Here is a 21,632-nt window from a genome sequence, read left to right on the forward strand (position 1 = left end):
ATTTTATTCAAATTTTCTTATATTCTAGAATCGAGAAAGATATGAATTCGCGTTTCTTCTTTTGATTCTTTCAATTTTTCAATTACATTATGCATTATTGCAACAATTTCTATCGATACATTTGTATGTATTCAACGTTTGTTTGTATAGTATCGTGAAATGAATTATATTACACATTTTCTTTATTCACACTGAATAATTTAAAGATTATAACGATTAAGAAGCAAGTTGACCTGTGGTCCTTTTTCAAGAATAATCATAATAAAGCTGAAATTATTATGTTAAATAAGTTTTTTAACACGAATTAGGAATTTATTCAACGTTTGCTCGTTACAATACCGTGAAATAAATTATATTATACGTTTTCTATATTTACACTAAATTTATCGTTCTGTTTACATGTCATAACAATTATAACTTCACGTTATGCTGCTTCCGTTTGTTTTTTCTCTGCAGTTCAACCTAATTATTTAAATTTACGTTGCGAGACAGTATAATATTTACAATTCTGCCTGAATTTTTGAAATTCAGAAAAACACAGGTAAACTTCCATTGCATTTAAACGATATTCACCACCAAACTGGACAAAGTACAACTAGTACTTATCAAAATGATTTTTCTCTCTCGAAGAAATAGACTACCAAACTGGACAAAGTACAACTAGTACTTATCAAAATGATTTTTCTCTCTCGAAGAAATAGAGTTTGTATAGTGAATTTAATACCGTTTCCATCGAACTGGCGAAATTTCTACGACGCGAATTAATGGTCAAGCGACGGCTACTCCACTCGCTGGCACGACGGCCTACTTTAAGCTGGCGCCAAGCGTAAAACGGGAAAAGAATCGCGCGATTCTTAGCGGCCATCGCGACTCGATCGTCCGGAACGAACGAACGACCAGGTGAAATGCCCGCAATTTCTGTTTCCTCATTACGAAATGGACGATTGAAAGACTTCGCTGCGTCTTAATTCACTGGATTTAACCTGTTCAAGCTGTGCTTACTGGAGAACGGTCATTATTATGGGCGTAGTGGCTTATTTATCGGTGGAGATTGTAATACGAATATGCGTTAAGATTAAATTTAAGATTAATCTGCTTTTAGCGGTGTATTTAAATGCCAGATTTCGAGAGTTCTCTTTAGAGGGGAAATCATTTTTATTACTTAAATTTGTATACAAACCCGATGATTTTTTTTCGTGGAATTTTTCGTAAATTCGTGGGGAAAGTGAGAAATATTCGAATGAGAAACCAAAGAAGCTTGGATAAGACGATTTATAATTTTCAAATATTTAAATTTTCGAATTTCCAACAAGAATACGATTACACTTTTTCATAGAATTTAAAAAAGTCAGCACGTATAAGATGACATAATATTTCAGTTTGAAATATTTAAATAGTTTAATAATTCATATTTAAGCTAGTGTTTTATAAAGTGATACCATTAGAATCTACAAAGCCAGATTAGAGTACATATTTTTATGAATGATGAGAATTTTCAATGTACATAATATAAGAATTTGTTTTAAATATTCTTTATATAGCGTGTCATGATCAAAAGAGTTAAAAAAGAACGCTGCTCTTGAGGTCCATTAAAATACTTCAATAAATCTCCTGTTCGCCACTTCATTGATCCAAGAACAATTTTTTTAATCATTATCTTTAGTTCTTTAATAACCAATATAGTACGGGAGACCGGGGCTGGTAGGCCAGTTTTTCAGTTTTCGATTTTTAATCAATTATGTAGGCGAAATATCATTATAACGGTTACTGTATTTGGTAAGACATATAGACTTAACCCTTTGCACTCGGAGGTAATTTTGCTACAGGAAAGGTTGCAAGTCGGATCTTTGAAATTTTTTAAAACTAACGTAGAAATAAGCCTTGCTATTTTACTGAAATATTCAATGTATTCTCTATTTCACTATGGTGGACAAATTTACAGAGGCCCATAGATCTGCTCTCTGTCTTGATTAATTATTTACCAAGTGAGAATTATTTAACGTCGCTTCTCAGTCGCCACTCGATTGCAAAGGGTTAATGTTATAACAGTTAAGGTATTTTAACGTTTTTCTAACACCTTGCAAGTTGGTCAACCAGCCCCATGGCCGAGGTTGGTAAACTTACAGTATGGGGTAGGTTCACTGTATGTACAATCAGTTAAAAAAAATGTTATTAGCAACTGATCTTAGTGGTGATAAAGTAACGTAATGTCAAATATTAATTATCTTTCTCTCATATTTTAATAAGAAACTAAAATTTTTTTTCAACAAAATAAATTATCATGTACACATATCCCTCGAATTACACGGTAGATACGTTCCACACAAAATCGTGCAAATCGAAACCGTGTACAACCAGACAGAGCTTGCATATAAAACAGAAGGATTGGAACTAAATTTTAAGCCGTGTAAATCGAATCGAAACACAAATTTGAAACCGTGTAATTCAAGGAACGGGTGTATTTATAAGTTAGTCAATTTTAAACAAAATATAAAAATCGCTTTTCTAACAACAAAGTTGCAATTTAAACCTTTATAGTAGCAACAAAAATTTAGAGAATTACAGAAACATAAACATAAATGTATACCTATAGTTCTTATGTTACCTAACCTCGGACGTTATTAGTCAACCAGCCCCGAACGATCATTTTTACTTCAATACTCTACGTAACCCTAAATTATTTACGTATAAAAAAGAACTGTTTCAGTAGGTCGTCTAATAAACAAGCTTTAAAATATGCCTTTAACATTTATTTCATTGTAACTACATGTACAGAGTGTGAAAACATAAAATCTTTAACCCTTTCGTTACTATAGGCGCTTTGAAAATTTACTCACACTGTACAGTTCGCGCCTTTTGGCGCGCTTCCCATTGTAACTACATGTACAGAGTGTGAAAATATAAAATCTTTAACCCTTTCGTTACTATAGGCGCTTTGAAAATTTACTCACACTGTACAGTTCGCGCCTTCTAGTCTAATTTAATCCTTATCTCTATATTTCAAGTATTTCCACCTTAATTGAACGAAACAAATTTCAAAACGATACGGCCAAAATAAGCAATTTTGCAGCCGTGGTTAAAAATACACCGTCAGTCACTCACGTTACGAGGTTAAAATCTGCCGTAGCGAAAGGGTTAAGAAAAAATATTTACTTACGTAGCCAATTTTTCGACAAACGCTGATAACACTCGAACAACCTGTGATCACGGCGTCGAAAACAAGTAAATGGCATAGTAGAAGTAACTTGTTTGTACAATCAATTTTTCTGCAGTAGGCTGTAGCGTCCCATATCACACGTCGGTGCATTGTTATTAGCAGTTAGTGAACCTATCCTTAGAGACAACCAGCCACGGTCTCCCCTATAATATTAAAAATATACTTCTAGTATATTTATGATATACCTAGTATCACTAAGAAGAGATATTATGATACTTCTTCTTTCAACGAAGTCCACCGACTTACATCATATATTCTAGTAGTAAGAAGATAACTGGGTCAAATCGATATTAGATAATCGCAGTTTTCCAACTCAAAGGCTTCAAAGAGGCAATCAAGGCAGACTTCATATACTAAAGACGAAAAAGAAAACATCTTTCATGTAACAATAATTAATAATCAGTTCACCATAATCGTTTCAGTTGATCATGCTTGAAGTGTGACAGGTATAAATAATTAAAAATCTTTTTTTCTGAGCAATTTACAGTGGCATGGAATTCTAACATTCTTCATTTATCATGCTATCAGTATAACAGTAATAAAAATGACCAATTCTGTATAACTTACAGTGGTTTAATATCCCACCACATTTCATTGTTAACGTATAGCTATAAAAATGAATAAGTAGACTAACAAACAATTGTCCATAAATCACAACGTAATATTTCACACTATAGATCATAAAAGTTACTAAATCACCAGCAATAAAAACGAATAACGAACACCTATAAAACACGACAATGAACCAAATCACAGTATAATAGTCCCCAATATATTTCAATCACCATACTGTTATCCAACATCGATAAAAATTACCAAATAGTCCAGTAATCAGTCCTAAGAGAAACGAGAAACCACTTAGCACAAAAAATCACAGGTTTTAGCAGAACTTTGAAACGAAGTTATAAAGACATAAAAATATTAATAGCGTTAAATTCCTTATCATTTCGATTTAATTATCTTTATGAGTAATTTTATTTCACTCCTGAGTCTAATACTCGTTTATTTTCAGTATTTTCTGCATAATGAAAATTCTATTTCTAAAGAAAATCGTAATTTAACAAGGATGCTAAGAAAATCATTTCAGAAATCTCGCTCTCGTATGGAATAGCTGTGAAGAGAAATGACAAATTAATGTGATTTGACAAATAAAAAGAAAAATTACCGAAAATTATTTATATTAATTTCGGCTCTTTTTCTACATCTTTTTATTGATTTTTCCTTAAAAGGGGAGCATATTTCATAGTTTTATCCTAAACGTTGCACGTGTCGTTCCAGCCGGCGCGTTTCGAGGTCCTCCAGGTCTCCAACGTCGAAAGTACTCATATACCCGACGGTTCGATAAATATAGAGTCGTCGAAGGAGGTTTTTCCACACGAAGCGGAATCGTGGAGCACGGTCACACGCATTCGCGACGCGAAATTACAGATTCTGTTAAATAACGCTCATAAATAACGGCAAAGCCGCGACCTGAACGAGATATTTTATCAGCTCTCGCGAAAACTACCGTGGAAGTGTTACAAGCGCCTTGCAATAACCGCGGGGCAAAAGGAGGGCTGGTAAATCGATCTTGGTCGAGATTTTTTCACGATCTCTCTCTGTGGACTCGACTCGCGTGAAATCGAGCCTTCAAGGGCCATTAAGTAATCCGATAAATCGTGTCCTTAATGAAATTGATTTTACGGAGAACGAGTTTGGTCGTTGATTGGCTCTCGCGATTTTTCAAGCAACCTGCTTATCTCTGCGATTCTTTTATTTTTACTTTTAAGTTGCGTGTTTTTCTTGCAAAGTGAAATTTTTTCATTATTGATAGAGGATAGTAGCGAGCTGATAACTTGGGTGAATTACGTTGGAAAGTGGAGAAAAGTAAGAGTCATATGGTGTTCTTTTTGTTGTTAACCCCTTAACCTATAACAACGAGTCACACTCGTGACAGAGATTCTACTCAAGATATGACAAAAGTAGTTATATTAATAAGAAAAATTAATTGCAATCCTAACTTTCGTTTGAATTTATAACACTGAGAATTACTAAATGTAATTAACCTATAACAGACTAACTTTTGTTACCTGATACAGTACTGAAACACTGAATGACTGACGCTTAGATGCATAGTCAGAAAAATATCATAGGTTAAGGGGTTAATTTTGTATTATTTAACGAAAGAAAGAAAAACGGAAAATTTAATTTGGAAGTAAAATTAAAAATTTCATTCAAGTCACCAGAGATATTGAGAATATTATTTTTATATTAATTTAGACTCTTTTTTATATTAACAAGTTTAAGTAGGCGAGATCGGGGTCAAAAGTTCCGATTTTGAGAAAACAAAAAATGACAGCAAAATAATGCAGTTATTCTCTTCTCTATTAACTAATTCATTGTACTGTAGGATTTTAAGATTATATTTAATATATTGTAATTGGTTTTTCATAAGGAGTCATTTATTTGTAACTGGTCGAAGCGGAACTTCTTACCTCTTTGGGCAAGTTGTTATCGAATTAGGGTAAGTTGCTTCTAAGAAATAAGAGTTGCCTTTCAATGAGATATTTCATTTTCCAATGGAATAAAATACAATTGTACGAATAATGTTTATTTATTAAAGTTCAGATCAACGAAAATATAAGTATTATCTTTAAAAGAAAACTAAAACAATACAGGGTGATTCGCCTAACTTGACGTCCTGAAATTGCTCCCGAACTATTCGCTGCACGAAATAGTGTATGAAGAAAAAGTTGCATGATTTCAAGGGGGCATATGTCACAATAATTCTTTTTTTCTACATAAAGTTCTGAAGGTCGCCATAATTTTTTAATTTCTTTCCGGGAATTAAGAGAGCATTAAAAGCTGAGTAAATAAATATTTAGGTGTAATATGTCTAAAGTGTGTATTCATTGAGATATTTGTCTGTCCGGCAAATACTCTATTGCTCGCGATTGAAATATAACAACCTGCGCCAAGTCACAGGTTCTGAATTATATGGAATTTATGTGAATATTCCGCTTATAGGTATACTGAAGTAGTCTGATAAAAACTATTGCAACGTGTTCTTAGATGTCATTTGATCCATCATGACGAAACAATGAATAATTTCGACGTTAACACGTACTACCGGCCCAAAGTTTCGAATCACCTCCCAATTTTCATCAGTACTGAATCTGCTGCTAATTTTTTATAGACTTGATATGGATATTGTGGAGATAAATAGCAATTTATCTCATATCGATTAATTTGAATGATACAAAATTCGCTAAAAAATTCTTAAAGCTGCTGACTTCTTTTTTTGGAAAATTTTTGTGTAACTTGCAGTGCGCAGTGATTTCCAAACTTTGGGCCGGTAGTGTTTGTAGGCTGCAACGTGGCACGCTTTCTTTTATATTGCAATTTTCATATGTATAAAATTTTATAAGATGTTTTTACGGTTTCGTGTTACTTTAAGGAAAGAGTAACGAGCATGAACTTTTATTGTTTATTGAAAAAACAGGAAGGATCGTAGGACAAATGAAAATTGTGGCGTGAGGTTTATTTAAATCCCACTTGGTGGTTGTGAGGTCGAATTACAGCTAAAACGGAAGCGATTATGCCTCGAAGACGGTTGGCGAGAGTGCGCAAATTTGACGTGAGTCAAATTTGACTTGGCCAGATCTCCCAAAGGAGGGGGAGGGGGGTTAGGTGGAATAGGTTAGAGTGAGAGAGAGAGGGAGAGAAACTATCGTCTGTAACCCGCGAAGGAGACGTCTGTTGTCTCGGGGAAGGTATCTTGGATAGTTGGAGCCAATCTAGAGGTGTCGCTATGATCCGCGAAGGAGCGTCTGCCTCTAGAAGGTGGATAGGTAAGGATGGCGAGGGTAGAGACAGGACAGGAAACCTGGTCCTGGAGTCTTCGTTCGCTCCGTACTGACTGTAGCAAAAACAAGGAGTGTCGTCTGTAATTCGCGAAGGAGACGTCTGCTCGGTGTACGCTTGAGTAGTCTTAGATTGGGTAGGACCCAGGCCGAGGACCGTAAAAACTGATTTTCTATGACGAAAAGCCGTCTTTTACATGTTTTAGGAAGGCTAGACCCGACCAATCAAGGTGGGTCAAGCCTTTTCGCAGGGTTGGGGGCGCACGAGCCGCTGTCTGCTACCTGAGGCCACGGGGGGTCTAGCGAGTACGCAGCTCGTACTCGGTATGGTAGCGAAAAAAAAAAACGGTTACTCTACAAAATCAGTTTTTAAGAAGGCGTACTATTGTTTGACATGCTGGCACCTGGGGAAAAGAATGTGGAAATTGTTCAGGTAGTTCACGTGTTAAATAATCGAAATAGACCGAAAAGTAATTATTGAAAAATATTCCTGATACGTGATTAAATGGGAGCTTGCTTATAAGCACAAGATTCGCTGTCGCGGACGCTATTAAAACGAATGACAAAGTGGCGTGATCGACTCACCTATCTATTCCTATCTCTTTTCATTTTAAAGATATAACCATCGGAGCAACTTACCCCGGGAACTTTCAGCCCCGGTTTCGGGGCTATTTATTATTATACAGACCATTTCGTATAAAATACATTCGCAACTTTCGCTTGGAACTACTTTTCTATTTCTTCAATTATTTCGAAACACTCAGAATCATTATTTTTAATATTTTTTCACAATTTTTATTCTCTGTTTTATGTTTCACCCAGAATTTAAATATAATCCGGCAATCATTGGTCATTTTTTTGTATAACGAAACATCCGGTATATGTAAGTGCCTACATTTCTTTCATAGATAAAGAGTTAAGGTGGGTTTTTATGATCACAGAAAGTGATAGAAGAGGTAGATTCGTAATTGTCTTTGTTCAAGGATAATCGTACGATTGTGTTAGCCTTGAGAGTTACCCTTATCTCTGTTTTCAAGTGTTATGAGTGTTCTGGAATAATGCAACGGCGTCATAGAATTGACGTTATTGTGTTTGAGATCGAGTCACGAGCATTTCGTAATTCAGGGAAGTGAATCACGTGAAATGATCCCTGTTACGGTCGACAATGGTACTCACTGGCGAGGTATCTTCAGATCTTCTTTCTTCTAAGTGAGACGTTTATAGTCGAAGAAAAAAATCTCGTTTAACCAAATGGTACCATTAAAATTCATACTTCCGAGCACATTTTCAATAAAGATTCACAAAAAAGGAACAACTCATTTTTCCCTCTGTCCATTCATTCACTAATTAAAAAATGGTGTCACTCGGTTGAATTTTATTTAAAAAGAGAAAAGAAACTCGAGGCTGTGTAATTTCTCGAGATTTCTCGTCTTCGGGATTTTCGTGCATTTTAAAGGAACAGAGTAGAAAAAAGGGATGTAACGAACGCGAGTGGCGTGCAGTGGGTTAAATGGGACGTGGTTTCGTGATCAATTCGCAGAAAACGTACTTTCATGGGGGGATAATAACCGACAAAGCCGTCACAATCGCCTAATTACACGAAGCGTGTTGCATAGGATGCGTTCTCATGTGCGCGCCAATTCCTATCCATTCCACGGCGAGAAAGTTCGAATCCAGAGCATAGTTTCCTACTTCGATCTGAATGATAATATTTAACAAGGAAATGGACTGTAAAATTGTTTACGACCAATGATATCGAAATGAACTGCTCTTTGATAAATATTAATTCGCTACATCGTTGAAAAGATTGATACAACATGATGTATTAATTATATCGATTGATTTAACTTTCTATGTCCTTGTCGTTATACTCGATGATAAATTTCTAAATAATATAAAATCGTAACGATACGAAAACATCTTGAAATTTGAAAATAATTATCAACCCCTTCGCTGCGGCCGATTTTAATACATTTTGTTTTGGCCGTGTTGTTTTAAAATTCGGTTTATTAAATTAAGGTGGAAGTGTGTAAAGGATGAAATTCGGTATTAAAAGGAGATGGTAGTGCGAGCAAATGTTCAAAACGCTTATAGGCGCCAATAGCGATGCGCTGTTCCTAAATAAAAGGGGTTAATTGAAAACAAAATCTGAAATTTTCAAAAATATTCATCGTGGTTGAAAAAATCGAATTCGAAATTGTGCATCACTTTCCACGCGGGGCTGGGGGGGGTTAAATTTTCTCTTTCCCCGCGACATTACGCGGCCGCGTTCGCCTTTAAATATAATTTTCTTATCGGCGCCCGGTGAAAGGTATGAATAAAACATAGGCGCGGAGTGCATCGACTCTCGCATCAATCTCTCACGCCAGGCCGTGGAACTTCCGTGCAGAGAATAATTGGCACGGTATGCGCCTGGCCGAGAGAGCGACCGTTCAAAAAGAAACCGGGAAGATACATTGAGGAGGTTGCTCACGTGAAATCCGATTTTTCACGATTGTCATACGTCGCACAGTGGAGCAGAAACGAAAAAGGAAAAGAAAAGTGCAAAAAGTAACGTATTGAATATTTTACAATATTTTTTGGTTTGTTTTATTGTACGCCCGATGGTGATTTCCTCCCCATTGCATCTCGAGCTGTTGGACGAAGTTATACTGTAGCTTGATCGATCATTGGGCGATGAATTTTCGAAATATTGGCTCACGAGAGAAATTCTTGAGCGTTTCGTAACAGGGTTTGCGACAAGTGCTGAATTTTAATGTTTACTTTTATGTTAGAAGTGTGACAGCAAGTGGTCATGGTTCATTGCTGGTTTATTCAATGTGTATTTGGTATTCTACAGGCGGTGTCGAAGATTTTGATGGTTCAAGGTCGCTCTTTCACTTTCTCTGTAAGCGCATTGAATTATTCCTTTACTGTACTACCTTTCCCGCCTGTTTCTTACATAGAATGGAAAAGTAGTGGGGGAAGCGTCCTTGAGGAACTGATATCTCGACGCTGCCTGTAGCTTTGTCGAACTTGTGTTTATCCAAATATTCCCTAAAATAGTTCTCAAACACAAACCACGATACTGTCCTAAACATAGGAATCTTTTTGTTTGAACTGAAAAAAATGTTTCCTTAGGTGATATCTCAGAATTTGATTATCGAGGTTTGCCGACATCTTGGTGTAACCATTAAAAGAGCACTAGAAATCCCGTTGGTCCACGGAGCGTTTTGCCCGGATGATTCATAAGCGGCCGCTTCTGTTCACCGCCTCTCTTTGCCTCTGGCTCTCTCGAATTCCAGCGACACGAGAGAGGGCAAGAAAAAAAGAGTGCTTTATCGAGCTGCTGCAGCGGCTAGAGCAGCGTATAGTGAGTCACTCTCGGTGACTGGCTCGTTGTAATTCATTGCGATGATTGAACCCCCCACCATTAGAGACGGTCCTGTGCGCCGCGAGTACGGCTCCATTCACAACGTAAGCTCGATCAATCCGGGCCCAGCTGTTTTTCTCGCCTCCACTTTCGATTGATCATCCGGTGAATGTTGCGTTTTTCTTTTCTCTTGTTTTAGGGGGCCAATTGGTATCGCAGACTGAATGATTTCGAGCTGTTTCATATTATATGAATGGCATATTTTATTCTATGTGCTATGGATAGTATCTTTGCAGTATATGCCGGATTAGAAGCTGTTAATTATATCGAAAAAGGCTTCAAACAAAAGTTGAATGGTTGCGAGAGGGAAATTGTTTAATATGACTAGCATTTTTGTAAGTGGATGCGTAAAGGTATATTTTTTAATGCATCGATCGATTCAGCTGATCATTAATTGTAAAAGAAAGTGTTAAGCTATTTATACCGAGAAACCATTACTTTAGGAGATATTTTAATTAAAATATTGCGGAATGGTGGACTTACAACCAGAGATATTCAGTCGTGTGCGATATTTTTTCAGGATTAGATTGCAAAAATGTTTAGATGCCAACGGTCATTTTGGACACATATTTTGTAATAGGTAATGAATATTTATTTCAATCGAATCACACTGAATGAATAAACATTACATGACCTGTACACGTTATAAATTCTAGTCTTATACAAATTTTTTCAGAAAAGGTCATGCGCAGAGAGCATAATTATAAATGCCAGAGATAAATTTGTGCTTGTTAGCCTCTATCACTTTGTAGAAAAAAGCACCTCTTGTAATCAGCAGCCAACTGGTTGTAAGAGTACCATTCCATAATATTTTAATTAAAATATCTCCTAAAGTAATGGTTTCTCGGTATAAATAGCTTAACACTTTGCTTTTTATAAAGCATGATTAGCTGAATCGACTGATGCGTTAAAAAATATATGTTCAACATAATTGAAACAGTAAAAATTGGATCGAGAAAGGAAAAGGATACTGCTAATGACCTCTTACTCGAAAACTGGATAAGTCGAAACCTCTATAACTCGAAGATTTTTTCCCTTCCCTTGAGATTCGAGTTATCGAGGTTCCACTGTATTTCTAATTTTTTTTATTAGTACTTTTCCTTCGGTGTACGTGAATTTTCAATTTTATCAGGATTTCGACTTTCAAATGTGGAGACTCTGTTTTGGAAGCGTGACAATTCCACATGATTCCATATTTAATTTTGGTCGCTCTATAACTCGAAGATTTTTCCCTTCCCTTGAGGTTCGAGTTATCGAGGTTCCACTGTATTTCTAATTTTTTTTATTAGTATTTTTCCTTCGGTGTACGTGAATTTTCAATTTTATCAGGATTTCGACTTTAAAATGTGGAGACTCTATTTTTGTAGCGTGACAATTCCACATGATTCCATATTTAATTTTGGTCGCTCTATAACTCGAAGATTTTTCCCTTCCCTTGAGGTTCGAGTTATCGAGGTTCCACTGTATTTATAATTTTTTTTATTAGCATTTTTCCTTCGGTGCACGTGAATTTTCAATTTTATCAGGATTTCGACTTTAAATGTGGAGACTCTGTTTTGGAAGCGTGACAATTCCACGTGATTCCATATTTAATTTTGGTCGCTCTATAATTTTGGTCGCTCGAAGATTTTTTCCCTTCCCTTGAGGTTCCACTGTATAGAAAAATATATTCTATGGTAAGTGTGGCAAGTGTTGTACTATTTGGAGATGCATTACGCGTAATTAATCCAGTGCTATAGTACACAAGGATGTGTTGTATATAGAACATTTATTATAATAATATATTCAGATGCGTTCTACATAGTGATTCTACTATTACGTTATACTATTCTAGTACAATGAAGTATGAAGGTGGTTTGATGAATTCTGACGAGAACTCGAGCAAAGTTTCCTCATAAAACAGCGAGTTAACAATTACGTACGTAGGTGTGATGCAAAAAATTATGTAAAAATTTCTAATACCGTACATGTTTCATACATATGCAACAGGCAGTCTTCTACTCTTCATCTGTTAAGTAAATTAGTACTGCTGTATAGTGTGAATTTACAAATTGAATGGGAAAAGTGAACACAATGATGAATAGAGAATTCTATCGTATACTTGCAATCTTAATAAAGCAAACTTCGAGCAACCCCTCGTCTATGAGGTAGATTGAGAGTTTGATGGAGGCTTCCTTCGATTAACTCGTAGATTAACTCCTGGTGTATACCTATCTACTCTAGATTTTTCAGAAGTTGATCTTAACGGAAAGCAAATCCTCCTTCGTGTCTGGTCATGTATAGAAACCGCTGTTAATTGAATCTGTGGATTACCTGTTGCGCTGGTATTACCTGTTCGAATCAACCTACTTTTTATCGTAATTATGAAATCCACGGGGGACCCGGCGAATAATTAACCTCTTTGAAGATAATTATTAAAACTCAAGATTAATATCCGTGGACCACGTGTCCGTTGAAAGTTTGAATATTTCCGAATAATTTTAAATCTTTTAGGCTCCTTTTTTAATATTGCGTTCGCCCAATTTTTAATCTTTCACTCTTTGGTTCGCCTAATTTCTAATTTTCTAATATCCCAAATTTTTGAATATTTAGTTCGTCCAATTTTTCATTTTTAATTCGCCTAATTTTTGACTTCTCGGTTCGTCTAATTTTCAGTTTCTTAAATTTTTGAATATTCAATTCACCCAATTTGTAATTTTTCAGTTTCCCAAATTTCTGGGAATCTAAACTACCCAAATCAAAAGGAATCTTGAATCTTGATTAAATTTTCATCCGAAAATAATTTCCAAATGAAAACTTCGATCGTAAGAAAATCTCAACCCTATACATACTTGCATCTCATCTGTGCAATCAATTACTCACCACGGAACGGTACAGCCGGTGTTACATAATTGCTGAAAGAGACATAAGAGCATAGAGATACGCGTGACACGAGACGCCGGACAGATTATGCGATAATCGTAACACGAGTCGATCTGATAGATGACATCCTTAGCCGCACAATTTGTTAACCTTCTCGTTACGTACAATTGCGCGATACGTTCTTTCCATTTCATGCAACCACGTTACGCTCGTTGAATGATTAATAAGCCTGATAAGAGGAGACTGCGTTACAGAGCGGCAGGACTGGCCAGATTACTTCCCTTCTCCTCCTCCCTGTCTTCTCCCTCTCTTACACAGTTTCGTAAAAGCCTTCGTTATACGAGAAATTCGAGAATTCACGTGGAAGGTTTCGTTTTCTTGACATAGTTCTTGAAAAGAGAAAAGAATTTGGGACGTACGGAATGGTTTGGACACTTTTGCGAATATTTTCTCTACTCAGAATTCAAGGTTAGAATTCTTTAAGGTTATACTTTTGTAGTTTTTTAAATATACTAGATTTATACTCGTTAAAATTTGCATTAAAAACTTGAAAAAGTAATTAGAAGGGTTTCATAGAATTTTCTGTTAAATTTTTCTACTCTGATGTATTGTAATGAACGACAAGGTGTGGGGATTTCAATGCTTCGTAACACAGTGAACATTACAGTGATTTTTATACACTATTAATATATGGCACTTCAGTGTTAAATAATATTGAATAAAAAATACCAATTTTACTATCATATTAGAAACCTGATATAAAATGATGATGTTACTACAAAGAATTTCTGTACCTTTGGAGATTTCAATGCTTCCTAACACCGTGTCACGGAATTCCACGAAATAATATGTGTAGCTAACTTCAGCGATAACACTGAGACCCATGTGACACTGAATTTCACATAACTATAAAATAATCTCCGCATGAAAGACAATAAAACGTTATCTCCACTGAACTAGAGGGTATTCAGTGCCATCCGTTATTCGTCACCACATTGTGAACGTCGCCTTAACTCGAGTCCCGCTCGTCGGCATTCGGATCCGTCTATTCGAGTGTGCCACTCGCTCCATTCCCATCTTCGCCTCTCTCCACAGTATCTACCTGTTGCTCGAGCAGTGCACTACTGCGCGCTCTACCTGCTTCTCATTCGTACTCTCTTGACACGATCCACGCCACCTGATCTATCGTCACGTTAATACCACTTACTCAGTGTCCGTGTGAATTCTATCATTCTGTGAAAAAAAATCGTGTATATATATATATGTATACCCGTTCAATGATCTGATTGAACTAGTGAATTGTGGCCAAACGCGTTCGAATCGCGATCAAGATCTTTCTTCGAGTGAACAGTGAGCCGTTCTTTTCCGTGAAACGCCAATCGTCGGTTACACAGTGACACGCGCTGCGCGCGCATGTGCAGTCGTCTTGTTGCACGAATCAATTGCTTCCTGAGCTAATAAGAAGATTTTTATCGGGATGACAGTGTACAACGTCGTTTGAATTGATTCTTATTATTATCGACTGTCTTGGTGAGTAAATTTGAAGTAAATTTAAGCGTATATCTGAGAATGCTAGTTTGATATAGTTAGGTTAATGTTAAAAATGTAGTTACGGATGAAGTGAGAGGCGAATGTTGTGATGCAGTTTGAAGGGAGTTGGTTCTTAGTATCGTGGCTTTGGAAGATGCTAGTGTAAAGAGTAATATGTAATATTTCATAGTAATTTGAGTCTTGTGAATTTCACGAATGAAATTAGGAATTTTTATTTCTATAACGTCAACGTTAAAAAATTACTTTAAAAAGGAATCTCCATAGGAAATTATCGAGATCACGGTGCAATTTTAGAACAGATAAGAAACACTGTTACTATTTCTGTTGGGAATACAATTATAGAAAGTTTTGAAAGATGCTTTTAGAATAGATAAGTATCCATTTTGTTGACACTGGTTATCTCAATGATGGCGTCGATAAGTATGCACGAATTTTTCGGGGAATCTTTATTTCATCACGAGACTTCGAACCCACTTTGGTGTTGTGTTACGCGACAAAATGATTCATTGGAATCGAGTCACAGTCTAATGGTCGTTCTCGTGGGAAGTTTGTCGACGACATATCGCTTCCGGTTAAAATAAAAATTATTAATGTCTTTCGATATTTAAACTCCACCATATAATCACGTACGCAAATTAACAAACATTGAATAATAAATAATAAAAAATAATAAATTACTATTTAATCTCCATCGTATAGTCACGTACATAAATTAACAAGCATTGAATAATAAACAATAAAAAATAATAAATTGATACAAATTATAGAACTTGTTTTTTAAAAATTTCTTTTTCTTATCAAAGTGATAATGGAAAATACATTTCGTGTAAAATACAATAATGACCCTGTTTATGGAAGATACGCTTATCACTCCAATAATCTATTATTTAATCATCCAGGCACGAATGCTATCGAGATATCGTCGTTCAAACATCGACTCGACTGAGTTTTCGCGCGATTCTTACTGTCGATGTGTGATTTACTCGATTACGTACAAACGATGGCGAAACGGAATAGCGAACCATGCAAATTTACAGTAAATGTTACACTGTTTTCATATCTTCGTGATAGATTTTTTTGGAGAGATTAAGGTATCTGCAGCTTCCTTCTTCGATGTAGGTTACTTGTTTCGATTAATAGGTCTGCTGCTTCCGGTTGCAATTTTGTTTGTACTATAACTGTTCACTGATACAAAGCAACGATGTTCATAATTATTAATTTTATTAAAGTTAAGTAGGAAGGATTTTTAGTTATTTCAATTGTAAAATGGAAATTTTGAATTTTATAAAAGTTGAAGATGCTTTGATGTTCATTTAGAGTTAACGAAGAATTTTCTTAAAAAATTGTTTTCAATGTTCCTTTTCATTCTTATTGCAGTGTATTTCAATTGTTTTTCTTTTTTTTTTGCAAAGCCAATCTACTTTAAAGTTTTATTTCTAACGATCTAATAAAGAATCGTAAAATAATTGAATATACATTTTAATTAATAGGTACAAACAAATAATAAATTGCTAATTGAGCAAGAATATAAAAACATAACCTAAAACTTAATCATAAAATATTATTTTTCCAATCTTGAGATCTCTTATCGGACTTGGACAGTGGATTGTTAATAAACTAATGTCTTTCTTAACCTTTAAATAAACTTTCTTTATTTAACTAGAGATTTACTGGAGAGAACGTTCGAACTGTACGAGTCACACAGCAAGAATGGAATGGAAGTCAGGTGTGAAAAATATCTGCTCTGACTCTTTATAAACAAAAGAATCACCCTTTCCTACCCAGAACTGCAGACTCTGTTTAGGGTATCCCTTCTCTACGTGTTGATTCATTTTTGACCGTAGCACTTCAAACGTACACTCGAAATATCCAACACCTCTTACCTCGTTACAATTTTGATTAGGGGGAGTTCCCCCAGCGCCGGACTCTTAAGGTTTTTCTTAAATAAATCTCTCTACCTGTGCACACGCGAGTGAAACGCGTAGAAAACTTATTTTTATTCCTTTTGTCTCCTCTAGGAGATACGCGGCAGCGTTTCAGTTATTGCAGATATAATTAATGTCCGATATTAGGTGCCGTCCGGCGTTAAGGGAACTCCCCCTGCTATCCTAAAGGGGCAACAAATTCGATCACTATGACCTGAATAATTATAGGGTTAAAAACCAAATGAATCTTCGAAATTGTCCAAAGGTGTTCCCTCGGGTATCTTTAATTATCCATAAATTTTGAAATAAACAAGCAAGTATAGCAAAGTTTCTCTTAGACCTGAGAGTGGACACTTTTGACGTGGTCACGTTGCATTATCCTGCGGAATGCTTGGCTTCCGGGTGCATCTCCAGGAACAGATAAGGGGTTACAAAAGGCAGAGGCTGGAATTCCGGAGCAGAGGAGTCCCACGTCGGTGCAAAACGTGATCCTCGCGCGGCACGTTACGTGACGCGAATAGGATCTCTTCCTTTTTCTGCGCCGGTTTTCTCTCTTTTCCGGCATTCCCTGCACCCTGATGCACGATCGTGAGCTACGTGACCGGAGGATTCGCGGATCCATTTGCTTCGAAACCCTTCGAGAACTGGAAATTTGGCCGCCTGCCAACAATAGGAGAGAATTCTTCGTGCACTTGGAAAAGCGAATTCAGCGATGAAGGATCGAGGGGAATCTCTTTGGTGAGAGGTTGGCTTTAAGGGAGAGTTGAACATCGTTCAAGGGGGAATTCTGTGATATTTTGGATGTGGAGAATTTTCGGAGGAATTTTGGAATTGCGGAATTTGAGGAATTCTGAGGCGTTTTGCGAGGAATTCTATAGTCATGAGAGTTTGGAGAATTCTGAGGTATTTTGGGAGGAATTCTGAAATCATAAGAAATCAGGATAATTGTAAGGAGAGTTTGAAGAATTCTGAGGCGTACTGTGAGGAATTCTGAAATCATAAGAAATCACGATAATTGCGAGGAGAGTTTGAGAAATTCTGCGACACTTTGTGAGGAATTCTGAAATCATGAAAAGTAAAATATAAATTAAAAAAGTAACATGTGGAGTGACGGACGCCACGGTGGCTTCGAAACGCATTCTAGAAGCTTTTGACGAAGATTAATAAATACACACGTGGATGGAACGAGTTGGAAGAATGCTGTGGAATTCGAATGACTCATGGAAAAAGGTTTGAACGCTCTAGAAGAAGCTGCACCGTGAAAACCAGCGTTTGAGCAGCAGCCAGTCCTGTAAAAAGGTGAACGGCTTCCTCGTAAAAATACAATCTGCATGACGGTGCTCTATTTGAAGCAAGTTTCAAAACGAACATACCATATATTTTCACTATTTTCTTCTTGCACACGTGTGTGCATGTGTACACGTGACACGGCGAAAGAAAGACATAATTCATTTTTCTTTTTCTTTTGTTTCATCTAAGGCAACTTTAGTCAGTCAACTGGATCGGTTCCAGAGCAAATAGAAAAGGCGGCGTCATCTAAGACGTGATTTATGAAAGTAACGAGCGAAAGTGGCGGCTTGCAAGCGTAAACGTTCACCGCGAATTACGTCCTGTAATCGATCGACAATTCCACGACGCAAGATGACGTTTATTGCTTGTTCATTTGTCGATGTTACGACGAGAAGAAACAATGAAAACGAAGAAGAAAATTACTGTTTCTTAAAACTGGTTTTTCGTAGCGATAGGAAGACACCTGTTCTTAAGCTCTAGTTGAACGTTTTATACTACAGAATCATTATGGTAATTTATTGAAATAAAGAAGAAGTTAAGATATAGAAGACATTAGAGGTTCAGATTTAAAATAACTTGGACGAATTGTTTTACATTATCGATGTTGCAACTGGGGAGAAAATTATTATTTAATATAGCAAAATCTCAAGTTCACCATTAAGTTTCATTTTATAAAATGTTATACAGTAGCTCTTCTTTAACAAATGAATATCTTCTGCGTTTCTGGAACAAGTCCTCAAACAGATGATTGTACCTAATATTAAAAAAATTCTGTCTTTGTATAAAATAAAAAGTTAGGTTAGAATATAACCGACACGGATAGAAATATGGGTAATTTTCATTAGTTGAGTTATTCAACTTCTCTAATTTATATATTGTTCTATCGAATGTAAGATCGCGTAATATACACACTGAATAAAGAAAATGTAAAAGTTCGAAGTAGAAGTTACTTCTCCGCGCGAAATACCTTAAAAAAAAATCGGTGTTTAATTTTATTTAACTACGGTGCACTTTGCCAAAAAATCTGAAAAAAAATTGAGGATAATAGTTGTGTGAAGGTGCTGCTATAACAGAAATATAAAAGTAATCGCTTCAAAGATGTCCCCTTTTGTTTACGTTTTTTATTTTTTACAATTAGGATTTGCAACGAAAAAATCGGAAAAAATTCCCTAACATGCGCCTTAATATACACAATGTGCCAGATTTTTTTCAAAATTTTTGCGTACCACTAAATAGGGAAAATAGTTCACAGAATTATGCACATAAACCACCCTGTAACTACCCTCGAGCTAGAGGGTTGAAAGTTGGCGTCGAATGTTTTCTTTCGGTAAGCTATCGAATGGTACATTGTACGACTTCATTGGTTCAAGGCCACTTTTCACCATCTTATCCTGCTAGATCCTCTGACCCAGTGACAGGTATAATAGTGGAGGAATTCTGCAGAGTCTTGTCTTAATTTCCAAACTTCACAGTCATATATTACCACGTTACTCTGAATGTTTCATCGATATTTCCATTTGTGGGTTAGGTATGAAGCAACAGAGTTTCTGTGACTGTGCCTCGCACCTGGCCACCGTAAAACCTCACCGCCATACCTCACACCTTTGAATCGTGAATGTTTTCTTTGAAACTCCATTAACACTCTGAAATGAACTCTGAAAAGAACACTCTGCAAATCACGTTATTAATGTCCCAGAGATTCCTGATATTTTACAAATTCTTCCTGTCTTATGTTCTTTACCCTCGAGCGACGAAAGTGAATTATTATGGAATTCTATGAAATTTGAAGATCAAACGAAGAGAATCGGAATTTTATCATTTTTATGTGAATAGCGTTAGAATTTTCTAAAGAAAAAGAATTGGAATTTTCGTAAGCAATAGAATTTCGAGTAAAAAGAAATAGATCTTGAATCATTTTCTTCGCAGAATTTTGTGAAACTCGAAAGTCGAATGAACAAATTCAGAGATTCTCTGAAATTAGAAAATAAAAAATTCAGAGATTCTCTCCAATTAAGGAATCAAAATTTCGGAGATTCTTTGAAATTGGGGAATCAGAATTTCGGAGATTCTCTGAAATTGGGGAATCAGAATTTCGGAGATTCTCTCAAATTAGAATATCAAAATATCCTAGATTCTCTGAAATTGGGGAATCAGAATTTCGGAGATTCTCTGAAATTGGGGAATCAGAATTTCGGAGATTCTCTCAAATTAGAATATCAAAATATCCTAGATCATTAAAATCACAGAGATTGTTCACAAGTGCATGTGACAAACCCGGTAATACCTCAATGGTCAATAATCACCATCAATCATTGTTCATAGTCGATCCTCCTCGAGCAGATCGAACGCTCGTAAGAAAAACATGGCGTCGTCGCGGCATGGCGCCGGGTAGAGCCGATAAAAATAGCGAGGAAGCTGATGGAAGAAAGGGAAACGTCGGTTCATTGACGAAAAGCAATAGGAACGAGAGAGGTCCGTCTCGAGTGGTGCGTCTGCATGCCCACCACGTTGCTGTGAATCACCACGACGAACAACGAGCAGAGAGTCGTCGTTGATGCAACGAAACAACTGGATGACTAACGGAGTCACAATGAAGACAGAAAGTCTTTCTCCCACAGAGAGGTGAAAATATCTGCTTTCGATATATGGAAAACCTTGATTTGCACTCTACACGTGACTTGTTGCTGCATTTCTGTTGACATACGCGCGATTATGTGGCACGATTATGAATGACATTGTAACACAAACCTTGATTCTTTCCGTTCGCTGGAATTCACTTATTATACAGGGTGATTCAAAAAAGATACCGACACTTATAAGTTGTTCTTTTTGGAAATTTATACGCTGGACACAGCGTATGACAACATAAATATTCCAAGATAAATTACCGAAACCTCAGTGAAAATCTGACGACTTTAAATGTAGGAAAATCGAATCTCTGTGTGGATTAATTTTCCCGTAAAATGTATATTTCGATTTAACCCTTATGCCAATATCCGGGTGCCGACCTGAATACATTTTGCGAAATTTCTTTGGTTTCCAGCGAAAATTTCAAAATTTGAACCTTTTAGAAGCGAAATATCTTTTCCATATCTTTTCTTCGTCCTTAACCCTTTGACTACGAAAGGCGTATATGTACGCTCTCACAGATTTATCAATATATGCGAAAAACGTAAATATACGTCCTCTACGTTTCATTTTTCTTACTGTAACACCTTACTGTAGGAACCCAGGAAAAATTTTGAGGGACTCGACGAGAATCGAACTCGTGAGAGACCTTAGGCTGGCAAAGTTGAGCCTTTGCACACTACGCCAAGAATTCTCCCTCTATTTTTCCTGGTCGATTTCCTATTTGGGTATAGAGACCCTGACATCTTATTGTAGGAACCCAAGAAAAATTTTGAGAGACTCAACAAGAATCGAACTCGTGAGAGACCTCAGGGTCTCTAAAACCGAGGCTTTACACACTACGCCAAGATCTCCCTCTCTATTTTTCCTGGTCGATTTCCTATTTGGGTATAGAGACCCTGACA

The 21,632-nt window shown here is 36.3% G+C and overlaps 1 protein-coding gene across 5 annotated transcripts in view; it reads left to right on the forward strand.

Annotated features, from left to right (window-relative positions):
• Positions 1-21,632, forward strand: part of LOC108572484 (pleckstrin homology domain-containing family G member 3) — an 88,223-nt gene that overhangs the window by 40,990 nt on the left and 25,601 nt on the right. The window contains exon 1 of one of the 5 annotated variants that reach the window (XM_017934731.1): positions 14,774-14,863. The exons of the other annotated variants lie outside the window; for them this stretch is intronic. The gene's annotated coding sequence lies outside the window, so the exon portion shown is untranslated. Of the gene's footprint in view, positions 1-14,773; positions 14,864-21,632 lie in introns of those variants that run through there. 5 annotated transcript variants of the gene reach the window in all.

This window comes from Habropoda laboriosa, unplaced genomic scaffold (assembly GCF_001263275.1).
Source record: "Habropoda laboriosa isolate 0110345459 unplaced genomic scaffold, ASM126327v1 scaffold65, whole genome shotgun sequence".
Classification (NCBI taxonomy): domain Eukaryota; kingdom Metazoa; phylum Arthropoda; class Insecta; order Hymenoptera; family Apidae; genus Habropoda; species Habropoda laboriosa.